Below are 16858 nucleotides of genomic sequence, written 5' to 3'. Positions count from 1 at the left end.
AAAGGCCTTCAAACTTGCTTGAACAGTTTTCACTCACATAGAAATATATTTGCAAATGCAGACAGCCCAAGTAAAAGCAAATCATGCCCTGTGAGAGTGAAGTCTCTTTCTCAAATATTAAATACCATATGTAATAAAACCTAACAAAAAGTGATATGTGTCGAAGGATATTTTTAAAGATATAGGTATAACAGAGTTTCAAATTCTTGATTTGTCTCTAACCCTTTCCCTTTCCTCCCAAGGCTCATACTTAAGCCTTTTAGTGAAGACTTATTCCTTTTAGTGAAATCATTCTGTATGCTCTGGCATATATATTTTCAGTCATGATGCAATTCTATTGTGTACTTTTGCCAGTTCCTTTTAGTCGTAAACATTTTTTCACGTAGTTATTCCAAATCATACTCTTTTCCAACATGAATGAGATTCATTTACAGTCATCCCACCAAGAGGTAAAACTATAGGAGAAAAGACTGGTTTTCCAAAATCTATTCTTTCTCTAAAGTTTAAAGGATCCGCTCACCTGATTCTCATCAACTTTATTTTGTTTTTTACGTTATACTGGAATACAGACATAGTATTCTCTGAACCTGAAGCTGCATTCTACAACCACATCATTTCTGCAGTGGACATACCCAGTATTCATGTGGAGATCTGCTGTAGGGCAGGTCTTATGACTCTGGCCCATATGTTATAGAGTGGTCAGAAACCTGTGTACCCCCCTCATCAGACTGCCTGGTTCTTTAATTCAGAGAATAAGGGGGCTTGTTTACAGAAGTGAATCATTTCCTTCAAAATATCCTTTACCCTATTTACATGCTTGCATATTCCTTCCATTTTGTTTTTCTCCTACTGCTTTACCAAGGGAATTAATTATCTAGAGGAATAGGAACATACAGTAAGTACATCTGAGATACAGGATGAGACACAGTATGTCATCTATTAGGCCTGGCTAAGACCAGCAGCTGATGCTAAATGGTAAGGAACATGCACCAAATGTTTTTTAATCGCAAAGTTAGTAATTAATTGCTCTTTAAAATACATTTTATGCTTCTTTCTGTCTGTGTACATGAAATGCACATTTAGTGCATGCCAAAAATTAAAGCATTATGGTTTAAATGTGACTGGCACGGAAGTCCAGAAATCAGAGTCAATGTTCCCGCAGCAACTTTAATTCTGTCCGTGGGCATACACAGTGCAGCAGTCTTTCACTTTGTGACAGTACAGATATCCATGTTATTTTGGGGGTTAAGCAAAAGGCTCAGATCCTCAAAGAGTTGAGAGACAGAAACACGGAGAAAGACATAGAGGGGGAGGGAGGGAGAGAGACATAGGGAGACACACAGAGAAAGACGGAGACAGAGACAGAGAGAGAAAGGGAAAGACGGGGGGGAGGGAGAGAAAAAGAATGAGAGAAAGAGAGAGAATGTATGTGTGAGAGAGAAAAAGAAAGAAAGAGAAAGGGAGAAAAAGAGAGGAGGTAATCACAGAAAGACAGTGACAGAGGGGAAGATAGAGACAGAAAGAGAGAGTTTTTCTCCATATACATTGTAAGAAACAATGTCCTTATGCCCAGTGTTGTGTAATCCTAGAATGAAAGACTCTGCTGTGATGCAGACACTCAAGGGGACAGTTACTGTTGCTGTGGGAACCCAAACTTTGCATTTCCTGACTTTTGTGTAATTAAAATGTCAGCCTTAATGTGGCTGTTTGCCATTGGAGTTTGCCATTAAAAAAAAATTTCTTTGTTTTCTTCTCCAAAAAAAATGCTTTAAAAAGTTCAAAATGAACAAAGTACTAAAAATTTTAAACACAGGGAATGGATTAGTGAGGCAGAAGGACTGACTAGGGTGGGTGGAGGGGATGAAGGGTGGTGGACACCAATGGGGAGAGAGAGAAAATCAAGAGCTTACCATAATCATCTCTACAGTATAAAGCTACAGTCAAATCATACTATCTCCAGAGCTAAAGTTAAACCCACCTACACAACAGTTTGTTAATGTGTAAAGGTTAAATTAAAAATAAAAAAACAAAAAACTGCTAATGTGTAAGTACATTTTGGCAAGGACAAAGAAATGAGAAAGTCTGATGTGGACAGAGTAAAACACAGGAAAGCAACTAACTACACAGAGAATATAATTTGTCTGAGAACAGCAACTCTACCAGCCAGGGTATCTCAAAGTAAAGAAGAATCCACTGCTTTCGTCCATATTCCTATTTGAAAGTTGTGAGAAATATCTGAGGCTATTTCTGTCATAGATGCATATTTTTATAGTTTGTCTAAACTTGACAAAGAAACGAAGAGGCCTTGTCAAACGGTGAGCTTCCTCTGCTTAATAATGTTCTGAGTTTAATAGCTCTGCTGAAACATTTAACGATAGCACCAACTCAGCTCAGGTTCCCCATTTCGAGTTTAAAACTGCTCAGTCCCAAACATCTGTGGCTTTCCTACTCCGTGTGTTCCAAAAACACATTATTGCGCTGTGTGTTATTATCTTTTGAATTTGTTTATACAGTTAAGTTTTTGAAATGTGTGAGCAAGTTTAGATGCAGTTCAGGGAGCTTGCTGCAGGACAAATACGTTAGTAAGTGCACTTAAAGCTGGTAAAAATTTCAGAAGAGATATTAATTTCATCATTTAATAAAAGGACTCCTCAATGACATTTCTTTTCATTTTTGTCTTTTTCTTCTGAATATTATTGATATCACTGAAGAATTTAGAATGGTTTAGTGGGCTAAATGACTGGCTGAGAACTTGGGAATTCAGATTTGTCATGTTTTTGATGTAATAATAATGTTTTGACTACTATATGGAAAAACTATGCTTTTAATCAATAGGTCTCGTGCTTTGGGTTATTTTCCAGTTGGGGTGAAGAGTTTGGAGTAATCTACTCATATTTTCATGCCTGACCCTCTTGGTGATCAATAGTAGGACAGGGGTGCAATCTGAAGCATGGAACAGAGAGAAGAAACCAGACCCTCCCAGATAAAACCAATCAACTTGCCTCATTAGCCTGCTCCTAAATCATTTCATCAAGCTGGGTGTCAATTTTCTCAGTTTTTTCATCTGTAAATTGGGAAGAATGACACTGACTGACAGGAAAAGGATATAATAAGGAATGACTAAGAATAATATTGTCAAGCACATGACAAATAGAAAGGTGCTATAAAAATTCAGTAACCTGTGAATGCTCAGAACACCACACCCTAGTGAATGCTTCTGAAGTTAAGGAGACTAACATGCCAAGGGCACTATTTTTAAATGCCCCAAATTTGTTAGTTATAAATGGGAACTGAAGCCTTTACCTTAAAGAAATTAAGATTTTAAATTGACCTATGGCAAGAAGAAGATTTGAGAAGAAAAATAAAACTCTTGAGTGTAAGTAGACCATCCAAAAACTTTAACTACTTAAAATAAACCTTACTTCCCTCCTGCCTCAGAAAATCTTCAAATGGACAGATTTCTGTGAATCTTTCCCAAAACAATTTTCAATTTGATTTTTAGTCTCTAAGCAGGACAAACTAGGACCTAAATATATTTTTCTAGAGAAAACGAAAACCAAACAAAATAGCAGGTTGGAACAGAGGGACAGAATCTATCGGGAAAATAAACAAACACAAAACAGAACCCAATGAGGAGATGGAGATTCTTCTTTGTCCCCCTCTTCTTCAGCCTCTACTTTTGTCAGACTTCCTATTGAGCAGAAATCCATTAGCTTTTTTTCAATTAGTGGGGTACTGTTGTATTGAGAACACCATGTTCACGTTCCAGCTGATAAAGAGAAGCCTCTGTGCATATTTTAGGAAAACGGCAAGCACTGGGGTTAAAAAAGATGTAAGTGGTAAAGTACAATGTTAAATAAGGTAAGCATATTTCTATTTATCAAGACAAATTTTTTGTGGGTTAAAACTACTATATATTATTGTTCCCTTAAGATTATGGAACAGAGCCAAGTCATGAAGTTCAATGTGGGAAAGCGCTGGGCTCCATACTTAGCAGCGTGCCACCTTCCTAGGAGATAGCAGAGTATGTACATGTGTCCATGGGCACAATGCCATGCTGTTTTCTATGCTTTACTGTAATTACTACAAGAATGGAAACTGCCAGTCAAAAGGGTTGTCCTTTCTAGCATGGTGGATCACAAAACAATATCCTTGCCTCTAGATTCCTAAAGGCAGCTAGGTGGCACAGTGGATACAGCACCTGAACATGGAGTCAGGGAGACCTGAGTTCAAAGCTGACCTCAGACACTTATTAGCTATGTGAGCCTGGGCAAGTTACCCAACTCTGCCTCACTTTCCTATAAAATAGGGGATCATTATAGCACCCACTTCCTAGGGATTACTGAGACAGCTGAGTGGCATAGTAGATAGAGTGCCAGGACTGAGATTAGGAAGACTCATCTCCCTGAGTTCAAATATGGCCTTAGACACTAGCTATGCAAACCCAGGCAAATCATTTAATCCTATTTGCCTTAGTTTCCTCATTTGTAAAATAAGCTGGAGAAGGAAATAGCAAACTACTCCAGTACCTGCTAAGAAAACCCAAAATAGGGTCACAAAGAGTCAGACATGATTGACATGACTGAACAACAATAACCTAGAGTTACTGATGAGAATAAAATGAGATAATAGTTGTAAAGCACTTAACAGGGCCTAGCCCATAGCAGGTATTTAATAAATACTTCTCCCTCTCCCCCTCTTTCCATAGGCATCTTTACAGAGAAGTCAGCTGATGTTAGACTTCAAAAAAGGTACAGATTTGAACATAAGGTCACTTCTCCCTTTCCCACTATTTCTCAGTATCAGTTGGTGAGTGTACTCCTGACAGAGAGGTGAGGAACTCAGGATGTATATTTTGACAGTTATTTTTGGAACTGGATAGCAGGAAAATCTGTTTTTCTTGATTATGCATATTTGTTACAAGGGGTTTGTTTTTCTTTCTTTTTTAATGGGAGGGAGAGAAAGTGGATTTTCATTAGTTGACAAAAAGTTTTTTAAAAAAGTTGTTAAGTGTCTTCAGTCAAGGCAAGATGATTACAAGCTTCTTGCACCAAAATTTTGTCTGTTAGCTGTACCCCCTATCCAGGGGGATTGGATGAATAGGCAAGGAGGATGTTAAGCTCATCTAACTTTTGCCTTCTTTGTGGAGGTCTCTTGCATAGTTTTATATTTTGTACTGTTAGGGAAGTATCGATGAGAGATTTGGAATCTCATTTTCTCACTAACACTTTGATCTTTGTGAATGGGATTAATGCCATCCTAGTTTGAAAATAAAGCTTTTTTATTTTATTGACTGGGAGGCATATCTGCCAGTTCTTTGCCTGTGATTCATGTTCTTTAAACACACAGATCCAAGAGCTGTATCTTGAAACTGAAAAGAATTTTCTTTGGGACCAAACCCCAACGACATTCTGCACTGCCTCCTTTCCACTGTCTTACATATTTGTTTCTCTGTTCAGGCGCAGGGTAAGGCTCCAGAAAATAAAAGAAAAAAAAAATCTCCTAAACGTGATTTATCAACTTTCTTAAAATAGAATTCCCAGATCAGTGGGAAGACAGCAAAAATAAACAGCAATGAAGTGATTTCAATAGGGAAGAGCTCATTAAGCTGCCCACTTCCAAATTTAGCCCTCAGGCATTTTTTTTAATTAAAAAATATTTTTAACCTGAAATCTTATTGGCTTAAGTGAAGTCTGGGTGGTTTCTGAATTCTTGGAAACTATTTCCTTTTCTTCTGTTAAATTTATGCTATCCTTTAACCACTTCAAAATCAATTAAAAACTTTAAAGGAAAAAATTTAGACAAATAATATGGGACTCCAATAACCAATGGGCATCTGAGATGTTTCATATACTTCCAAAATGGAAGTATCTTTGGGTCTTACTAGACTTCTGAAGTTCACAATGCATTGTTCAATTGGTAAATGAGGGAAGTAGGGTTTTCTAGAGCACAGGGACACTAGAAATGAATAATTACAAAATAAAAGTACAACTTATTTTCTAAGTTGATAGAATGAAAGTAAATGTAGTTTTTTTCACTTAACCCTCTGTGATCAATGGTCACCATATACATATATTTATATACGTATATATACACATGTATATATACGTATATAAATATGATAATACTTTAAATATTAGTGGAGCATTCAAATCAAAATGGTGGGAGGGAAAACCTTAGTCACAAATGGAAAAAGTCTGCTGCAATCCAGTAAGTCAGCAGAAATAGACTGTTCTAAGTAGCACATAAGACACTGTCACTGAATCGGTGTACTCACAATCAGATGACCCGGTGTGAGCGTGTGAGTTTGTCAGTGAACGTGCTGAGTGGATGAGGGCTGAGTCTGGAGACGGAGCAGCTTCAAAGTTCAGGCAGGGAAGGCCTGGCTTGGCGCTGCATCCACTCGGCTGAGTAATCTCATTCTCCTCAGATGCCTTCTGGTTTTCAGCTGTCTTGGGTTTCTTCCTGAAAATAAACAAAGGGCCCTTTGAAGGAACTGACTGCGTATTTGGGAAAAGGCATTTTTAGAATCTGTTAAAGATAACTTGATTTTTTTTTCTGAAGGGGATGGGGCGGGAGGGGGGGGAGAGACAGGAGGTCCTGTATGTCCCTTGTTTTGAAACAAGCTGATCCTTGTTTTTTCCCCTCCAGTAATGGCCTAACTGGGAACACATTACAGCATATGGGCCAAGCGAGCAGCTCCACATTTGGTCTCTGCTGACTGCATGAAAAAGACCCTGTCCTAGGACTTTAGACAACTGGAGCTACGTATGGCTGACATTATCCAAGAACACATCCTTTTTCATAATAGTTCTAACATGGTCTGGAAAAATACCAGTCAAGGTTTTTTACAGTTATAGCCATCTATCCAGCAATAGTCTGTGTGATTAAAAACATGCAAACTCCCCTTGTGAAACATAGCCTATGGATACTCAAATTATTTGTGCTATTGATTTTTAAAACTAAATACATGACTTGAAAGCAAATCCCCATTCCTCCAGGCCTCAAATGAAGCAGAGCATTTTTAGCAGCCCCTCTGTGGAGAATTAGTAGGTAAAATGGTGAAAAAGTAGGTAAATGAAATAGGTGAAGGAACACCTTAACTCCCATCTCCTTAAGGATTTTTGGGGGGTGATGTTCTATTTTCATGAGCGTTTGGGGAGTTTAGGTGGGCTTTGTTTCCTTAGATGACTGAAAGGGTGAGAGAAGTTATAGGGTAATTATTATAGAAAAAAACCTAAAGAGCTCAGCTATAGGTCAGCTCAGCTCAGCTCTCTCTTTCCCAACTTATAATCGAAACAACACACAAAAAAGTCCTTTGTTACAGTCCTCCACGGATGGTGCCTAGAAGGATTATTTATAGTGCTGAATTTGTTGTGACTAGATAAACCAAGCATGTTGTTTCTATGGGTATGGGAATATGTTTGTCATACAGAATGTTCTATAATGCTAATTATTGTAATGGGAATTAAAAATTCATATTCTAAAGCACTTACAATGTAGAGAAATCAAAACCTGGAATGATACGCTTCTGGTTCAACAGGTGACAAAACTGAGAATCTTCAGAGAGAAGCAGGTAGCGATGGAAAGGTAAATACTGGAATAAAATGAAGGTGGGCAGATAGGGTTTTCAATGTATAGGAAACCAGTACAGGTGAAACAAGTTGTTCTATTATATGATTTGAGAACACAGACTTTAAGAGAGCAGCTATAACGAAAATCAATTGTAAAAGAAGCCATAGACTGAATTCTAATTAAGTCTCATTCCTATTCAAAGGCAGTTTTCTTACTCCGACTGGTTGCTCTGTCTGAAATAGGGAAGGGCATTTTGTCAGGGAGGTACGAAAGAGCTAACTATAGATAGGCAACATAGACATTATATTTTTCACTTCTATTTAGTATCTGAAGACCAAGGAAACAGTTTTATTACAAAGATAAATATGTTCATTTCTACTGTACACAGACCAAATCCATCCTGATTTCAGATCCAAGTTCTAGATCTGAAAGGGCCCTTAGAAGGGCCCTTCATTTTATAATTGGGAAAATGGAGTCAAAAGAGGCTAAGTGACTTGTCCAAGGTCATTAAAGGAATAAATGGCAGAGCTAGAATTCAAACTCAGGCTTTGAGACGCTAAGTATATGTGATTTGTGAAGAGAGAATGATAAAAACCTTTCCTGAAACAAAGGCACGGTAAGCAAGCTAAAACTTCACCTCTTTTGTAAGGTAAAAATTATTTTTCCCTCCATATTAATGCCTTTACTTCTCCCCCTTCCCCTGCACTGATAATGCTGATAATGCTTCCTGCCAGATATCTTGCATCACAGACTTCCTTATGTTGTCACTGAAGAGCCTTGGTCTACTTTGAGGGAACATTCATAGCACAGGAATATTGGAATTATCTCTGGAAGGCAAAATATAAACACTTAATTATCTGTTTCTTTTAGTTTACCATTTCTTTTCACCTTGCTCCACACCTACCATGGTACTATTTTCCTTGCTCTACTGCAAAAAGGTTTTTCCCCAAGAAGACCTCCCATCTGACCTCTTCCAACTTTTTCTTTTGACCTCAATATTCTATATTTGAGACACATGAGAGTGTCCAAGATGTATTTGAAATAGTACAATTCAAAAATCAGAAAGGCACAGGTGGGTCAATTAGACCCTATGAAGTCTGTCACATGACACAATGCCCAACTAATTCATCAAGCAAAAATGTCAACTTTTCTTATATATATTTTTAAAATTGCAAAAATCTGGCAAATTGGAGGGCATGACAGCCAAAGTCTCATCAAACTCTTGCAGCTGTTAATTCTTCTTTGGAGCCTTTAGAGGGCAGCAGCATACAAGCTGACTCCAAGAAGCATTTCAGGCTTTCAGGGAGACAAAATCCTCACTAGAATCTTCCTCCTGGTCACCATGCCAAAGGTTATTAGTTAGTTTGCCAAGCTCCCTGATCTCCTCCTCACCCCTCCACCCCCTCTGTTGTTGTCTTTCTCCCTTCCTTCCTCTCTTCCTTCTTTCTTTCCTCTTTCTCATCATTTTCTTTCTTTTTTCTTTCCTGCTCTCATCTCTCTCATCTCTCTCATCTCTCTCTCTCTCTCTCTCTCATCTCTCTCTCTCTCTCTCTCTCATCTCTCTCTCTCTCTCTCTCTCATCTCTCTCTCTCTCTCTCTCTCTCTCTCTCTCTCTCTCCTTTTTCCTTTCTCTTTCACCATAAGTGTGTAGAAATCACACATCCTGACAAAGTCGCTGTTCAACTAGAAAGGGAAAACCCAAATGAAAAAGTTAAACAAGCCAACAACAACAAAAACCAACCAGGGGAAAAGGGAGAAAGGGTGGAGGGAGTGGTTTAAGAACAAGAAGAGGGCAGATGTTTCGTAAATATATGCAAAGCAAAATTGGGTGTACCCTGCACACTTCCACAGACTACAGGCCAATCATTGTGTGTTTCCTCCAACCACATTGGCTAAGCACTACATTTTTAAATTAAAAAAAAAAAAAACATGTGGCTTCAGGCACCTGCCTTTCAACGGTCAGCCTGGACCAAATGTCCCCCAATGCCCAAACAGAACAAAACATTTTTCGTCTTCCCACTGCATACATTTCTGTTCAGAAAAAGAGGCTATTTCAAGGATTTGTTTTTAGGTGACTGGCAGCTGAGTTAGCTTGCAGGCCCCAAATGGATTTTAACTCTCTCCTGACAGGAGCTGTTAAGTTTCTTGCTCAAACTTGGTAGTGGTTTAAGGCAGTGCATGCTAGTGACTTATTCTAAATCAGTCTCTATTGTATGCTCGTTAGAAAATATGCCCTATGACTTCTGAAGAGGTACTGGCCATTTAGAATGTAAAGTACAGGGAAATCAGCCACATTTGTTACATTTTACATATACATTTCAGAAGCTTTTGTACATACTGTGCATATACAATAATGGCAATGCATTTTTACCAACATATGGGAAATAAATATTTTATCTCTGTGAGCTCTTCTCGCTCTCCAGGGTCTGGGAAGAGAAGTGTTCTTTTTCCCCAGGTGCTCTCTCCTGTGGGTTCCAACTCTCTCATATACATTAACCCATACTCAACTAATCAGACTAGTTAGATGTGAAATATTCAGTCTAATCTTCTGATCAGCCACCAAAGAGTAATTATTGGGTCACCAACAAATTAGATTTAATTAGACAAATTCATATCCAAGGTTTTGGGGATGGCAACTTCCCCTTCTCCTCCCAACTCGTACACTGTCCTATCAATCCCTCTTTTCAAGTTCATTTGTTCCTGAGAATTTCTGGACTACTGTTAAGATAATTGGAGACATCCTGGGGTTAGCAGTATGTGAGATACACAAAACCAAGCTTGGGAATCTCTATTGTCAACACCTAATTCAATAAACATTTTTAATTTTTTAATTCAATTTTTAATTCAATAAACATTTGTTAATTGTCTCCAACATGCAAAACATTCTGCTAGGTGCTGGGGGAGATATAAAGGTTACAAAAGACATGGTCTCTCTCTTTGTGGTATTTACAGTCTTGCATCATTCCAAAACATAATTGGTGAACTGCACTCAGCATTTTAATCTGAAGAAGATACGAAAGGGTTATTATTATAGTAGAAATAGTTTTATTCTGGGATAAGCATTTTTGTCATCAACTCATTACCATCTTTCTTTATAATTCTCAATATTTCTGCTTTCTGTATTAGCCATGCCTATTGATATAGGAAAGGCACCTTCTGAATTTGAGGGTCAGGAACTTTATAAATAGCCCATTGGTAATATATAGAAATCAAGCCCAAATGCAAAGGGCCAATCATCAAAATCAACTCTCAGTTTTGTTTTCTTAGTATGTTTCTTTAAAGATGAAATCTAATGCTCTTACATCCACTTATGACATTTTTTTTTTTTGCCAACTGAAAATGACCTGACCCTTCGACCTCACATATAGCACTTTGTACAGTTAACTCTCAACCTATGGATTAATACTATGTATTAGAGTTACATGGGTTGTTTTCTTAATTCACTGTAAGCTTACTGAGGTTAGGAACCATATCTTCTTTGTTATCTTTCCTGGAATCTCATACAGCACTCTCTATATAGTTGGTGTTTAATAAATGTTTGTTGTATTAGACTATATATGAGTTTTATACTCTCAGTCCTTTAAAAAAATTAAGAAAAAGTTTTGAAAGATAAGTCAATTTTATCCTTCCTTTCTGGAAGGTCACAATAAAACAGAACAGAATCAGAGAGCTCTTTATCTTCATACACCTATTTTGTTGTCCAGGAGTGGTAAAACTATAGAACACTCAACTCGCTATATGTATCACAACATGCAAGAGCTATTTACTTTAAACATAGTAAGGTTCTGCTGCTGCATCCCTCTGGTGGCTGAGGATGTTCTCCGGACCGAGGGAATAAAGACACTACGCCACAATCCTATCTTGAGGTAACTCTATTGCCTTCTCTCTGTTAATTATTTCCTATTTATCTTGCATGTAGCTTGCTTTGTGTATATTTGTTTGCATGTCTTCTGAAAGCTTCTTGGGGACACAGACTGTCTTTTGCCTCTCTTTGTATCCCCAGGACTTAGCACAGTGCCTCACACATAGTAGGCTCTTAATAAATGTGGATTGATTGATTGATAATAGACAGGGTTTCTAATCAGCAGATGGAACTGGAACTCATGAAGTGCCCCTGTCTCTCCCTGTACCTCCTGTGTAGCCTCCAAAACAGCCTGTGTCCTAATGTACTTGCTGCTTGTGAAGGCTTAGTCATGCCACAAAAGATACCCACAAAAAAAAATCCCTTTTCTGGTAACTAATCAAGTACTCTTAGTCCTTGATGTCCTTAGTCAAATGAACTTGAAAAAGAGAGATTGATAGGATAGTGGGGAAAAGAACACTTCTCTTCCCAGACCCTGGAGAGCGAGAAGAGCTCACAGAGATAAAGTGTTTTACTGAAAAGCTACCTGGGAATGAAATGAAGAAACCCTATCTATGATCTTCTGCCATCTTTTTCTTTTTCAATTCTCTAAACTCATCAGCACTTTGAGGAATTCTAGCAAGAAAAGAGTTTGGGAATTCCTGCTCTCCTTTAGGAGCTTATGATTTACCTAAATTGAATATCAGAGATCCATGCATTCCTCAGTTAGCAAAGATTATTTCTCAGGTGATATGAAGCGTTAAAGATACAAAATGGCTTGCTTGTCCCCCTTGAGTTTGTACTGCAAAGAGTCTTCAGTTATGGAAAGAGAAAATTACGTAGAATGCTACCTGCCTCATACCATATAGTAAAATTTAAAAAATGACAACAACTGAGTTTTTCTGAAATTGCTAATTATGTTAGTCTGAATGCATAGCTTTTAAATAATTCAAGCTTCTGGCTTTTCTAGTAAAAAAAATCAGATATTCATATGCTATTTTTAGCAATATTTAATGAATACTTTATATCAATCTTTCAGAGGCATTTTTTTTCTGTAGATATAGCATTCATATCCACTCTAATTTCATCATCCTTCCTATGTAAGCAACAGAGAGGGGAGAGAGATAAAAAATAATGAAAGTGAGGTATTACAAAACATATATGTTTGTGTGTGTGTGTGTGTGTGTGTGTGTGTGTGTGTGTGTGTATGAGTGTATCTGTCTATCTGGCAAAGGTGGATTATTTCTCTCCAACCCATCTTCCACTCAGCTGCCAAAGTGATTTTCCTGAAGCATAGATATGACCATGTTACTCTCATACTCAATACACTCCAGTGGCTCCCTATTGTGTCTATGATCAAATATAAAATCCTTTGTTTGGCTTTCAAAGCTCCTCACACCTTAGTACCAACCTATCTTTACAGACTCATCCATCATACATTATTTCCCTTTCCATGATCCACAGTACAATCAAACTGAACTCCTCTCTTTCTTACAGTTGACACTTCTCCCATCTCTGTGTCTTTTCCACTGGCCTTCCCCATTCCATGTGTGGAAAGCACCCCCTCTACCTCATGGAACCTCTAATTTCCTTCAAGATGCTGCTCAAACACAAGTTTCTACATAAAGACTTTCCTGATTTCCTCAACTACTAGTGCCTTCCCTCCCAAAAATCAGGCAGTTAACCACCTTGTATTTATTATATGCACATATATACATATTATATTCCTATACATGCATATTGTCTTCTCTAATGAAATGTACACATATATACATATTATATTCATGTACACCCACACTGTTTTCTCTAATGGAAAGTAAGCTCCCTGAGGTATACAATGGTAATTAGGAGAGCTAAAGATCTTCCCCACCCATTGATGGGGCCTGCCCATTAAGGGAAGCTTGATAAGGAGAGGCCCATGCCTTTTGTTAATTTTCTAATGAGGCACAGGTTCTCAAGGGTTGTGGTGCCCTCTGGCTCTGAAAAGTGTATAAATGCTCTGAGGTGAGGTTTCACTTTGGGGCTTACTCATTGGAAGTGTTTGTTTAGTCAGATGAAACTCTGGGCAGCTGCTAAGGAGCCCCCTCACTTTGAAAACCCAGATGTTGGTGCTTCTCTCTCTGTAACTATGTGTGTATGTAATGGTCAGACAGTTGGAAGTCCTATCTGTTGATCTTTATTTCTCTGTATTTTCTCTGAAGTTCAGGGGGCTGACTTTTCCTCCTGAACAAGGGAATGATATATGTGCTTCATTAAAGTAGATTGTTTACCCCTCAAAAGTTGCTTTCCTTTTAGAAAAGCAAATCTAAGAAGCTGTACAGCAGGTCCTCTTGTGTATGTTGGAGTTCTTGCTGATACAACTGCCTATCACACAGCAGGTACTTGATAAATGCTCACTGCTTGACTGAACACTGAACTTGAATGCACAGATATCTGACTTGAGCAGCAAAGAACCCCAAAGAGTCTCCAAACAGAGCTGTGTAGGTTGAGCACAGGCTACTCAGATAATCATGTTAAAACACAAAGCAGGGCACACATATTTGACTAGGATGGTGTGAAATGACAAGATGCTTCAAGATATGGTCTATGAGATCTGAGAAGAATCCCCAAGCCTATGGAGGTGTTCAGAATTCCAATCTTAGCTGTATCACATTGCCCTATAAGGCCTAGATATCAGAGTAGGAGGGTGTGCAACCACATGAGACACACCTCACAGGGACTAGCCACAATAACCATAAAACTAAGAGATTGGGGACCCAATTTCAGATGTCTTTAAACAAAAATTGTACCCCAGGTAAACAGCAATCTGAAATTGTACCTGCGTTTACAATTACAGTGACATTTTCCTTCCTTTTAAAAATACACACACACACGCACAATAGCCTTTCACATAAGGCAGAAGGTACTCACAGTAGTTTTCAGATAAATGGTGTTACTCTTCAGGTAAATCACTCCAAGGCTGGGGCCTAGTGCAGATGTTCATTGGGACAGGGAAGAGAAAGCGGCTGCATCTGTACTGGGAAGAAGATAATGAGGATGTGATTGGGAGACTTGTTGTACACTTCTGTATCAGCAAGTCAGGAGGGAAAAAAGATGGTTAAATGGAGAATCATGACTTCCAGATTTCATTTTCAAATTTTCTTTTCAAGCCATCCATATAGCATGAGAGTTCATTAACAATATCTAGTCCAATATATTACATAAGTTAAAGGTAAAAATAGTAGAAAATCTACTACTTATCTGAGTAATATCAGTAATCTTCAAACAGCCTTAAACCCTCTACAGTGACCAAATTGGATCTGAGAGAGGGTGTGATTCAATGGCCAAAAAAGGAAAACAGGGCTTTATTTTGTTGACCTGAAAACTTTGTTAAAGAAAAGTCAACAGGCTAAATGCATACATTTTATGATTTAATTAATTAATTGATAATTCCCTATTAAAGATAATGGTAACATAATGCATTATGGAGCCAGAAATGTTCTGGCTACCCAGTGCAGAAATCTTCTGGCTTATATACATTTTGCTGTGAGAAAGGAACTCTGCTAGTTGAACAAATCATAAATTTAGTAAGACAAGACAATTAACAAAGTAATGTTGGTCAGGCCTTGGGATTCCAGGCTGGATAAACATATGTCTCGGTGATAAGGAAGGAAATCCCACCACTAGTAAGTGGCAGGCTTCCTGCCCTAAACAGATAACTGACATAGGAAAGGGTAAACAATGTTCAATAGAAATTACGACCTAAGATGTCTATATTTTCTTTACCATTAATATGCCATAACACAGTATGCGTCTATAGATAACAAGATATAAAGGAAAGTCCCATTATTCAAGATAGTGTCTTAGGTTAAAGGTCTCCCAAGGAATGTAGAGTCAGCCTTGGCTGGCTTTTGCTGACATAGGAAGAGGCATTCTCTGAGTTTGCTTCAGAGAGAACAAAGAGATTATTCCAAAATTTTATATTAAACATTATCAATTTCATGCCTCTCTCTTGAACAATAAATATAACTCAACCATAATCTTAAGCAAAATGAATTAATTATAGTAGGTGTGTAATAAATGTTTATTGATTTATCAATAAAGAAAAATAAATAAAAAGGAGAGTTTTTGGCATGGAAAAGTAAACTGTGCTTTACAAGTTTCTAGCACTAACATAACTGGTGATTTTAAAATAAAAATGAAGATTGTATAGGGATCTCAATACACTTGGAAGATAATGATTCTAATAAGAATCATGGAATTTCTCAAGTCTTTGGGGAAGCTGCTTGCCCAGGCCTAAAATACTTAGTAAAATTCTCTCTCTCTTAAAGAAGGCACAGAGCCCTTGAAAAGCTTCTATTACTTAGACCTGTGGCAAGACTCTTTAAAAATGAAAATTATTCTGTATTCAGATTCTACATCTTATTCTTAGGGATGTTGTTTGCAATCTGGTTAAGTCATCATTATTACCTCTCTTACCACTCAACTCTTCTTCCTTCTCTGAACTCTCATACATTTATTTACATGTTACCAACTGCTTTGAAAGAACTTCAAGTTTTTGAATTCCAGATTTCTCTTTCCCCTCCCAGACCAATCTTTCTTCCTCAAAACACACTAAAGAAGGGATGGCCAGTGAAACTGTGCCCCCCTCCTTCTTTCCATGAAAGAAGGACAGTAAAACACTCCCTTGAAATAAAGTATTCAACAGGCAAGAAAAATCAATCTTTCCAGAGGAACAAGGGCTCTGTACTAAAAGAGTTCATTTACCATTCCCAGGTGAACACTGTGAGTCACCAGAAAAGAAGACCTAGAACTATTAATAGAAGACTCAAGGCTTTATGTGTAGAAATTTGCTACTCACATGAAGAATTTTCAAAAAATAGTAATATTCCTGCAACCACATAAACAAGCAAACTAGATTCAAAAGTCCTTCATTGTTCTTGATAATCCTGTCACATGGCTTTGACAGGCTATCAACAGTACATCATAAAGTCAGAACTTCTTTCTTTTTTCTCCTGGCAACTACATTAATAAAGAAAATTATCGATCGATATGTCCGATATATTCAGATGAAAACCAAAAGGAAGCTTATAAATTCACTGCATAATTAAATAAATGTAGATTTTAAAATATCTAAAATTCAATTTAAATCGTGCATTTTATAATTACACTGAATGATGGCCTTCCCATCTTTTAATCAAGTCATTCTCTCTTTCAACCCTGCTTCCTGCTGTTATGATCTTTTTTTCCCCTTGTGCAACTGGTGACCTCCCTCTTCTCAGTCCCATATTTCCCTTCCTGCCTCAGCCTTAGTACACACCTGAGGTGTATATTAATCAGAACTACTGCATGGTCTGTCATGTTTTATTGCTTAAAGTATAGTTACACTCTGAAAAGTGACTCTGTTGTAATGACTTCATGGGGTTTCTTATTTATTCTCTTTCAATGACTTCCATATCCAAT

General features: G+C 37.7%; 1 protein-coding gene across 50 annotated transcripts in view; it reads right to left on the bottom strand.

Moving 5' to 3' along the window:
* Positions 1–16858, bottom strand: part of ZBTB20 (zinc finger and BTB domain containing 20) — a 1002935-nt gene that overhangs the window by 71916 nt on the left and 914161 nt on the right. For 39 of the 50 annotated variants that reach the window (XM_072616769.1, XM_072616772.1, XM_072616737.1 and 36 more), the window contains 2 exons: positions 14327–14427; positions 6278–6465 (listed from right to left, as the gene is read on the bottom strand). The gene's annotated coding sequence lies outside the window, so the exon portion shown is untranslated. Of the gene's footprint in view, positions 1–6277; positions 6466–7496; positions 7598–14326; positions 14433–16858 lie in introns of all 50 variants that reach the window. The other 11 variants (XM_072616754.1, XM_072616742.1, XM_072616761.1 and 8 more) reach the window with 3 other exon arrangements.

Source organism: Notamacropus eugenii, chromosome 5, assembly GCF_028372415.1.
Source record: "Notamacropus eugenii isolate mMacEug1 chromosome 5, mMacEug1.pri_v2, whole genome shotgun sequence".
NCBI lineage: Eukaryota > Metazoa > Chordata > Mammalia > Diprotodontia > Macropodidae > Notamacropus > Notamacropus eugenii.
Note: the sequence above shows the minus strand (reverse complement) of the source record. Positions and strands in the feature narration are given on the sequence as shown.